Here is an 8,989-nt window from a genome sequence, read left to right as displayed (position 1 = left end):
ATTCTATATTAAATTATCATCAAAAATTGTTTTCCCATCTTTCAATGGCCTCCCTATCTCTGTAACTGCCTCCAGGCCTCGGTGAACTGTGTTCCTAGAATTCTGACCATTGTCGTATCTTTTGGTTGGAGGCTGTGTCTTCAGTCGCACAGGTCCTTAGCTGTGTAATTTCTTCCCTAAACTTCAGCATCCCATCTCACTCCACTTCTTGTGATGCTCCTTAAAACCCACCTCTTTGACCAGGTGCGTGGACATCTGTCCTTGTACCTCCTTTGACTCAGTTGAACTGCGTATCTGCAAAACACTTTGGGGCTTTTAAAATGCAAATTGTGAAATTGGTGTCTTTTTTATCAATTTCTGGAAATGTCTCTACAATCCTTTCCTCTCACTGTGGTCTCCAGTTCAGCACATATGCACCACTGTGCAGTTGAAGTGTTTAAACAGTATCTGTTCGGAATTAGGTAACAGATCCTATGGTGCTATTTTGGAGAAAAACAGGAGAGTTATCCCTAGTGTCCTGGTCAATATTTATCTCTCAATCAATATCACATGAAATAGATTTTTAAAAATTCATTCATGGAACATGGGCATCGCTGGCTGGCCTCTATTTATTGCCCATCCCTAATTGCCTAAGGTCATTTGAGTCAACCACCTTGCTCTGGAATCATATGTAGGCCAGACCAGGTAAGAATGGCAGATTTCCTTGGGCACCAGTGAACCAGACGGGCATTTTTCCAACAATGGTTTCATGGTCATCGGAAGAGTCTTATTCCCATATTTTTTCCTTATTGAATTCAAATTCCCCCATTTTGCCATGGCGGAATTTGAACCCAGGACCTCAGAACATTAGCTGAGTTTCTGGATTAATAGTCTGGTGATAATATCATCAGGCCATCACCTCCCCAGGTTATTGTCACCTTGCTGTGTTTTTTCAATAATTTGACAATGTGGGATAGGTACACCCACTGTGTTGTTATCTGGGGACTTAACTGTGCACAAATTTACCTGCCATGATTCATACATTACAGCCGAGACAGCACAAACCTTTTCTCCAAAAATATGTTTCATTCATAAAAGTTGTAAAAGTACATTACAAAACATTGACCTGATAGAGGTTTATAAAATGTTGAGAGGTATAGATAGGGTGGATTCTTGGAGGCTATTTCCCAGGGCTGAAATGGTCGCTACGAGAGGACACAGGTTTAAGGTGCTGGGATGCAAGTACAGAGGAGATGTTAGAGGTAAGTTTTTCACTTGGAGGGTGGTGAATGAGTGGAATCGGCTGCCGTCGGTGGTGGTAGAGGCGAACTTGGGTCTTTTAAAAGACTTCTGGATGAGTATATGGGATTTAATGGGATTGGGAGTTACAGATAGTTCTACGGCTTGGTAGGTATGGATATGATCGGTGCAACTTGTGGGCCGAAGGGCCTGTTTGTGCTGTAGTGTTCTATGTTCTAAAACCTTTCATCTTGAGTGCTATAAAACTCAATCTCTCTCCATTCTGAGGTGCCTCTATACAATTGGAATTATTTTGATATCTCTGTTCCATATCAGGCAGACAGCTCAAAGGAAAAACATTTCAAATTGAAAACATACTGCTGGAATTCATTTTTTTCTCCAAACAACGTGTTCCTCTCTCATGTCCCTCAGTGAGATTTCAACACTTTTATGTTCATATTTGATGGTAGGCAGAGTGTTGAAGGGGTTGTACAAATTTTCCAGTCTCTTGGTGTACTGTGGCAGAAAGACTTTCGACAGCAGTCTCTTCCCATTGAGCTGCTGGCAGCTGCTCTGGGGTTTTGTGTGACCTGAGCCTGTTTTGATTTGATTTACTATTGTCACATGTATTAACATACAGTGAAAAGTATTATTTCTTGCATGCAATACAGACAAAGCATACCATGCATACAGTTGTAGCTAGGGTGTAGAGATCAACTTACTGCGATGTAGGTCCATTCAAAAATCTGATGGCAGCAGGGAAGAAGCTGTTCCTGAGTCAGTTGGTGTGTGCCCTCAAACTTTTGTATCTTTTTCCTGATCTTTTTCATAGCGAGGGGGATTGAATATAAAAGTAGGGAGGTCTTGCTGCGGCTGTATAGGGCATTGGTGAGGCCGCAGCTGGAGTACTGTGTGCAGTTTTGGGCGCCTTACTTACGCAAGGATATTTTAGCCTTGGAGGGAGTGCAGAGGAGGTTTACTAGGCTGATGCCGGAGTTGAGGGGGTTGAGCTATGAGGAGAGGCTGAATAAATTAGGCTTGTACTCGTTAGAGTTTAGAAGAATGAGGGGAGATCTCATTGAGACATATAAGATGATGAATGGGATGGATAGGATAGAGGTGGAGAGACTCTTCCCGCTCAGAAAGGACAGTAGGACTAGGGGACACAGCCTCAAGATAAAGGGGGGGTGGTTTAGAACGGAGTTGAGGAGAAACTTCTTCACTCAAAGGGTGGTGAATCTCTGGAATTCTCCGCCCGTTGAAGTGTGGAGGCTGCCTCGCTAAATATTTTTAAGACGCGGGTTGATGGGTTTTTGGTAAGAGAGGGGATTAAGGGTTATGGGGAGAGGGCGGGAATGTGGAACTGAGCCACGACAGATCAGCCATGATCTTATTGAATGGCGGGGCAGGCTCGAAGGGCTAGATGGCCTACTCCTGCTCCTATTTCTTATGTTCTTATGTAAGAAGGTGGAAGAAAGTATGTCCAGAGTGTGTGGAGTCTTTGATTATGCTGGCTGGTTTTCTGAGGCAACGGGAAGTGTAGACAAAGTCAATGTACTTGTGGACTTGGGTTCATGAAGGGCAGGTCATGTCTGACTAATTTGGTGGAATTCTTTGAGAACATTATATGTGCAGTGGACAATGGGGAACCTGTGGATGTGGTGTATCTGGATTTCCGGAAGGCATTTAAAAAGGCGCTGCACCAAAGACTGCTACATAAGATAAAGGTGCACAGTGTTAACGGGTAATGTATTAGCATGGATAAAGGATTGGTTAACTAACAGAAAGCAAAGAGTAGGGGTAAATGGGTGTTTTTTTGGTTGGCTATCAGTGACTAGTGATGTGTCTCAAGGATTAGTTTTGGGACCGCAATTGTTTACGATTTACATAGATGATTTGGAGTTGGGGACCAAGTGTAGTGTGTCAAAATTCGCAGATGACACTAAGATGGATAGAAGAGCAAAGTGTGCAGAGGACGCTGAAAGTCTACAAAGGGATATAGATAATCTAAGTGAGTGGGTGGGGTCTAGCAGATGGAGTACAATGTTGGTAAATGTGAGGTCATCCATTTTGGGAATAACAGCAAAATGGACTATTATTTAAATGGTAAAAAAATTACAGCATGCTACTGTGCAGAGGGACCTGGGTGTCCTTGTGCAGGAATCTCAAGGAGTTGGTTTGCAGGTGCAGCAGGCAATTAAGAAGGCAAATGGGATTTTATCCTTCATTGATCGAGGTATGGAGTTTAAAAACAGTGAGATTATGTTGCAGCTGTATAAGTCGCTAGTGAGGCCACACCTGGAGTACTGGGTATAGTTTTGGTCTCTTTACTTGAGAAAGGATATACTGGCACTGGAAGGGGTGCAGAGGAGATTCACTTGGGTTGATTCTGGAGTCAAGAGGGTTGGCTTATGAGGAGAATCTGAGTAGACTGGGACTATACTCATTGGAATTCAGAAGAATGAGAGGAGATCTTATAGAAACATATAAGATTGTGAAGGAATAGATAAGATAGAAGCAGGGAAATTGTTTCCACAGTGGGTGAAACTAGAACTCAGGGGCATAGCCTCAAAATAAGGGGGAGCAGATTTAGGCCTAAGTTGAGGAGGAACTTCTTCACACAAAGAGTTGTGAATCTGTGGAATTCCCTGCCCAGTGAAGCAGTTGAGGCTACCTCATTGAATGTTTTTAAGGCAAGGATACATAACTTTTTGAACAGTAAAGGAATTAAGGGTTATGTTGAGCTGGCAGGTAAGTGGAGCTGAGTCCACAAAAAGATCAGCCATGATTTTATTGAATGGAGGAACAGGCTCGAGGGGCCAGATGGCTTACTCCTGCTCCTAGTTCTTATGTGCCAGTCTGCAACACGGTGGAGGATAATGCTTTGCACTGGAAGACCAGAAAGCTCCACGCAGACCAAAGAGTGTCTTTCAGTGGATTATTGTTTATCTGGGTGTGTAGCCCATAGAGCAGAGTCCTGCATCGCAGAGTTGCTCGGGATTAATCTTGACAAAAACTACCACGTCTCCAGATCTGCTTTGCAGACGCACAACCCATTAAGAGATCAACAAGGATGTCTTTATCACAAAGCCACCTTGAGAGCAGCATGTGGAGGGGGTGAAACACTGGGTATGTAGGAAGGATCTGTTGGGGAGGGCTTTTCTCACCACCGGTGTTTGTGTGAACGTTCTGCTGATCAGGCATTCTGCCAAATGTGCCTAACAGTCTGATCAGGGAATCACCCGACAGGATCCACCAACTCCTTTTCCCGTAGGGCCTCTGGGACATTATGTGCCGATCACTGCCTGATGGGACTTGTGGTCAAAAGTGTTCCTCTGCATAAATTTTTCCATGAGGGACAAGTGATCCAACTACTTGGAGTGTTCCATAGCTGTGTGGCCAGATCTATGCTTCACAACACTGCAGACAGATAGAACCTCAGCACTTAGTAACCTTGGGTATTTGCATTCCAAGGAGCTTGATGCAGCCGTGCACAAAAGTGGTGATCAGGATTAGAGCGACGTTGGATGTCACCACCACCCCCCCCCCCCCCCCCCCCCACCTTTATCTAGAGGTTTGTACCTGTGAATTTGGAGTATTTTTGACCCCCAGATATAGTGGAAAATATCTCAGGTGATAGTCGTAGTGCAGGAGTGAGGAATGGGCCAGGCCTGCACTATGTACAGCAACACCTGATGACTAGGTTCTTACTTGCAGTGGAGAGGGAGCGTCGCTTCCAGATGCCCAGTTTTTCTTTTATTATATCGACTCATTCCATTTTTGAAAACGTGTCCTGGTCCCTCTCTGAAACACATCCCCAGCACCTTCAGGCTGTCTGATTGCATGCAGAAGGGGCAAGGGATTATAGAAACTAGAAGTGGAGTAGGCCATTCGGCTCCAAGTCTGCTCCACTATTCAATATCCTGCTCCTCCCCCCTCTTCACCCATGTCCCTTTAGCCCCAAGAGCTACACCTAAGTTCTTTTTGAAATCAGACAACATTTTGGCCTCAACTACTTTCTGTGGTAGTGAATTCCACACATTCACCACCCTCTGGGTGAAGAAATTTCTGCTCACCTCAGTTCTAAAAGATTTACCCCTTATCCTCAAGTTATGACCCCTAGTTCTGTACTCCCCACCACCGGGAAAATTCTTTCTGAATCCACCCTGTCTAACCCTGTTAGAATTTTTTAAGTTTCTATGAGATCCCCTCTCACTCTTCTACTCCAGTGAATATAATCCTAACCGACTTAGTCTCTCCTCATATGACAGACCTGCCATCCCAGGAATCAGCCTGGTAAACCTTCTCTGTACTCCCTCTATAGCAAGGACATCCTTCCTCAGATAAGGACACCAAAACTGCACACAATATTTGATTTGACTTATTATTGTCACATGTATTACCGTAGAGTGAAACGTATTGTTTCTTGCATGCTATACAAAGCATACCATTCATGGAGAAGGAAAGGAGATAGTGCAGAATGTAGTGTTATAGTTATAGCAAGGGTGGAGATAAAGATCAACTTAGCGCAAGGTAAGTCCATTCAAAAGTGACAGCAGCAGGGATCAAGCTGTTCTTGAGTCAATTGGTACATGACCTCAGATTTTTGTATCTTTTTCCCGACGGGAGAAGGTGGAAAAGAAAATGTCAGGGGTGTGTGGGGCCCTTAATTATGCTGGCTGCTTTGTTGACTGTCAGCCTAATTCCCAAAGAACGCGGCCTTACTTTTGCCACGATTTACCTTGGCTTCGGAGGCTGGTTCGAGCTGATCAGTCTCTGCACCCATGGTGGATCTGAGCAGAAGACCCTGACTTTATCCATGTACAGGGAGACTTTGACCTGAGTGCCTCCACTGCCTGGGATCGACACAGCTCTCATGCCCGAATCCTTCCTGATGGACTTGGCAAAGGGTTTCTATACAACACACAAGGACAGGAGAGAGAGGGCAGCCCTGCCTAAACTCCAGATTTAACTGGAAAGCTTTCTTATTCGCACCCATTGATTGAAAGACACAAGCACAGTTTCAAAACTACTTTATTGGCTGTAAATCACTGCTGATTGGGAAATATATAACTGTATTGCTCTGTATAAATACAAGTCTCTCTTTCTACATCTGAAGATACGAGGTTAGTTGATCTTTTACTTGTCAGTGGCCAGAAAAAAAACATTGTTTTTTTTCCCCCCTCCACTATGAAAGGGAAACACTTTGCTACAGTTACATCTGAGCTTTTCAGCTCCGTCCGTGACCTCCAGGTGGAAACTGCACCTGGAAACAGACTTGTGGATTGCCCAGTGGACTGCCACTCCTACTGGAACATTTTAACAGCTCTGCTCACACACCCGGGTACTGGGTACTCCCAATTCGCAATAAGATGCTGGCAGTCAGTGGAGCGAGTCCACATCATAAAAGGGATAGTTTAGTGCTAAGTGGCTGACGGCGCCAAAGCAGGATTTTGTGTATATACCTCCTGAGTATTAACATCATGCATAACTTCGCTGCAGGAAATGATCAGCTGGCCGGACAGCAACTGTGGAGAGAAACAGAACTAATGTTTTAGGTCTGGCGTTGAGCAAGAGTTCTGCTGAGTATTTCCAATATTTTCTGGTTTAAATTGGGGGATGTCCGGCTGTACTTTCCTGGTGGGTTGTATGTACGTTCATGTCAATGATTCACAGGGGAAGGATGATGAGGTGGTAAAACATCTCACATTGCTTTTTGGAAGGGCAGGGGACCGATACACCCGTTTTTTTTAAAAAATAATTAACATATCCTTAGAGTTCCTCGCAATAATGTTGGAGGAAAGACATTTTGTAATGTTATAGTGCCACTCACGTGGAATAATTTTTTTAAAACCTTTGGTTCTTTAAGGCCACAGGGTCACTGGCTGTAAGTAATCAGAGGCTTGTCATCAAACAACTTAATTGATGTTTGCAGAAGGAAATTAGCATATTGCATTGTTTTATCTTGGGGTTGGAGGGGCCCAGCGTGGAATTTCTGCTGAATATGTAGTTGGACTTGGTTAGATGGTTTGTATTATTCTCCACTGTTTAAAGTTGTCCATTCACAATAAGTGTAATGCCATGCTCAAATCATCAATGTTAAACGAAAATTAAAAGGGTAACTGCTGCCAGTTTGAAATTAAAATGACCAGAAATGACTGGAATACATGGAAGATGTGCAGCAATCTGAACAAAAGCATTGCCAGGGTCAATCAGTGGATGCAGAATCAATCAACAGATTCAAGAAAGAGATAGGTAAATATTTTAAAGTTAATTTATTAGTGTCACAAGTAAGGCTTACATTAACACTGCAATGAAGTTACTGTGAAAATCCCCTAGTCGCCACACTCCAGCGCCAATTCGGGTACACTGAGGGAAAAATTTACCACGGCCAGTCCACTGAACCAGCACATCTTTCAGACTGTGGGAGGAAACCAGAGCACCCAGAGGAAACCCATGCAGACACATGGAGAATGTGCAGATTCCACACAGACAGTGACCCAAGCTAGGAATCGAACCTGGATCCTTGGCGCTATGAGGCAGCAGTGCTAACCACTGTACCGCCCGTGGGGGAAAAGGTAGGGAAGTGGAGTTAGGATGTGATGGAGATCAGCTGTGATCATATAGAATGGTGGAGCATTTATAACTACATTTATTAATTATAATTTATTAATAAAAGGTTGGAAAAGCAACAGTTTCACCCTTGTTGCCAGCTATGCAGCTATCTGACAATCTTATATAGAATGAATTGTCTTCTCTTGCTCCCAAATTCTATGTTCCAATGTCCTGTTCTATAGTTTCATATAAATTTATTTTTGCTGTTTAGGTTATAGGAGACACCTTTTGTCTGTAAGCAGTGTCTGTGTCCTGTATGACTATATATCACTGGGAGTTTTGCCATTACCTGTGTGGTATAAGATTATTTTCTCGCGAACAGTGTGGGGTAACCTAACCTGAAATTGCTTTTGTCATTGCAATTGCTAACACATCAAGGGACAATTTCTGCTCTACAAGTATTTGCTAAACCTGGAGCAGCACTTCTTTTTTTGATCCATTCCACATATAGTATGTTAGGAATTGTTCTTTATTCCCTCCTAATGTTTTGGGAATTCTTCAAGATTCCCCCCTCAAGATTTTGGGAACTCTTCAAGATTCCCCCTCAATATTTTGGGAATTTTTCAAGATTCCCCCTCAAGATTTTGGGAACTCTTCAAGATTCCCCCTCAATATTTTGGGAATTTTTCAAGATTCCCCCTCAAGATTTTGGGAACTCTTCAAGATTCCCCCTCAATATTTTGGGAATTTTTCAAGATTCCCCCTCAATATTTTGGGAATTTTTCAAGATTCTCCACCCCCTCCCCACCCCCCCAACCCTAACAACCCACCAACCCATATTTTAGGAATTGATCAAGATTCCCGTCTCAATAAATTTTGGGAATTGTTCAAGATCCCGCCCCCTAATATTCTGGGAATTGTTGAAGATGTCTCCCCCAGGGATCAGTCTCTCCCTGACAATAGCTGACAGCAGATGGCTAGGTGGCTGCGCCTGGGGAGACAGGTTGCCGCGCAGGCGCAGTCGGTCTTTTTTGTTGCAACATTCGGGGAGGGGGCGGGGCCAGGCAGGTTGCGTAACAATGGGAGATTGTAACAAAATAGACAGCCAATGGGTGCGCGCGGGGGGCACAGGCGTGGGTGCCGGCACTCTCCCTGGCCGGCAGAGAGGCGCAGGCGCGGTTGCCGGCACTCTTTCCCCGGCCGGCAGTAGCCCGGG

This window comes from Carcharhinus amblyrhynchos, chromosome 23 (genome assembly GCF_965287045.1).
Source record: "Carcharhinus amblyrhynchos chromosome 23, sCarAmb.v2.hapA, whole genome shotgun sequence".
In the NCBI taxonomy this organism is placed as follows: domain Eukaryota; kingdom Metazoa; phylum Chordata; class Chondrichthyes; order Carcharhiniformes; family Carcharhinidae; genus Carcharhinus; species Carcharhinus amblyrhynchos.
This window is presented reverse-complemented; position numbering follows the sequence as displayed.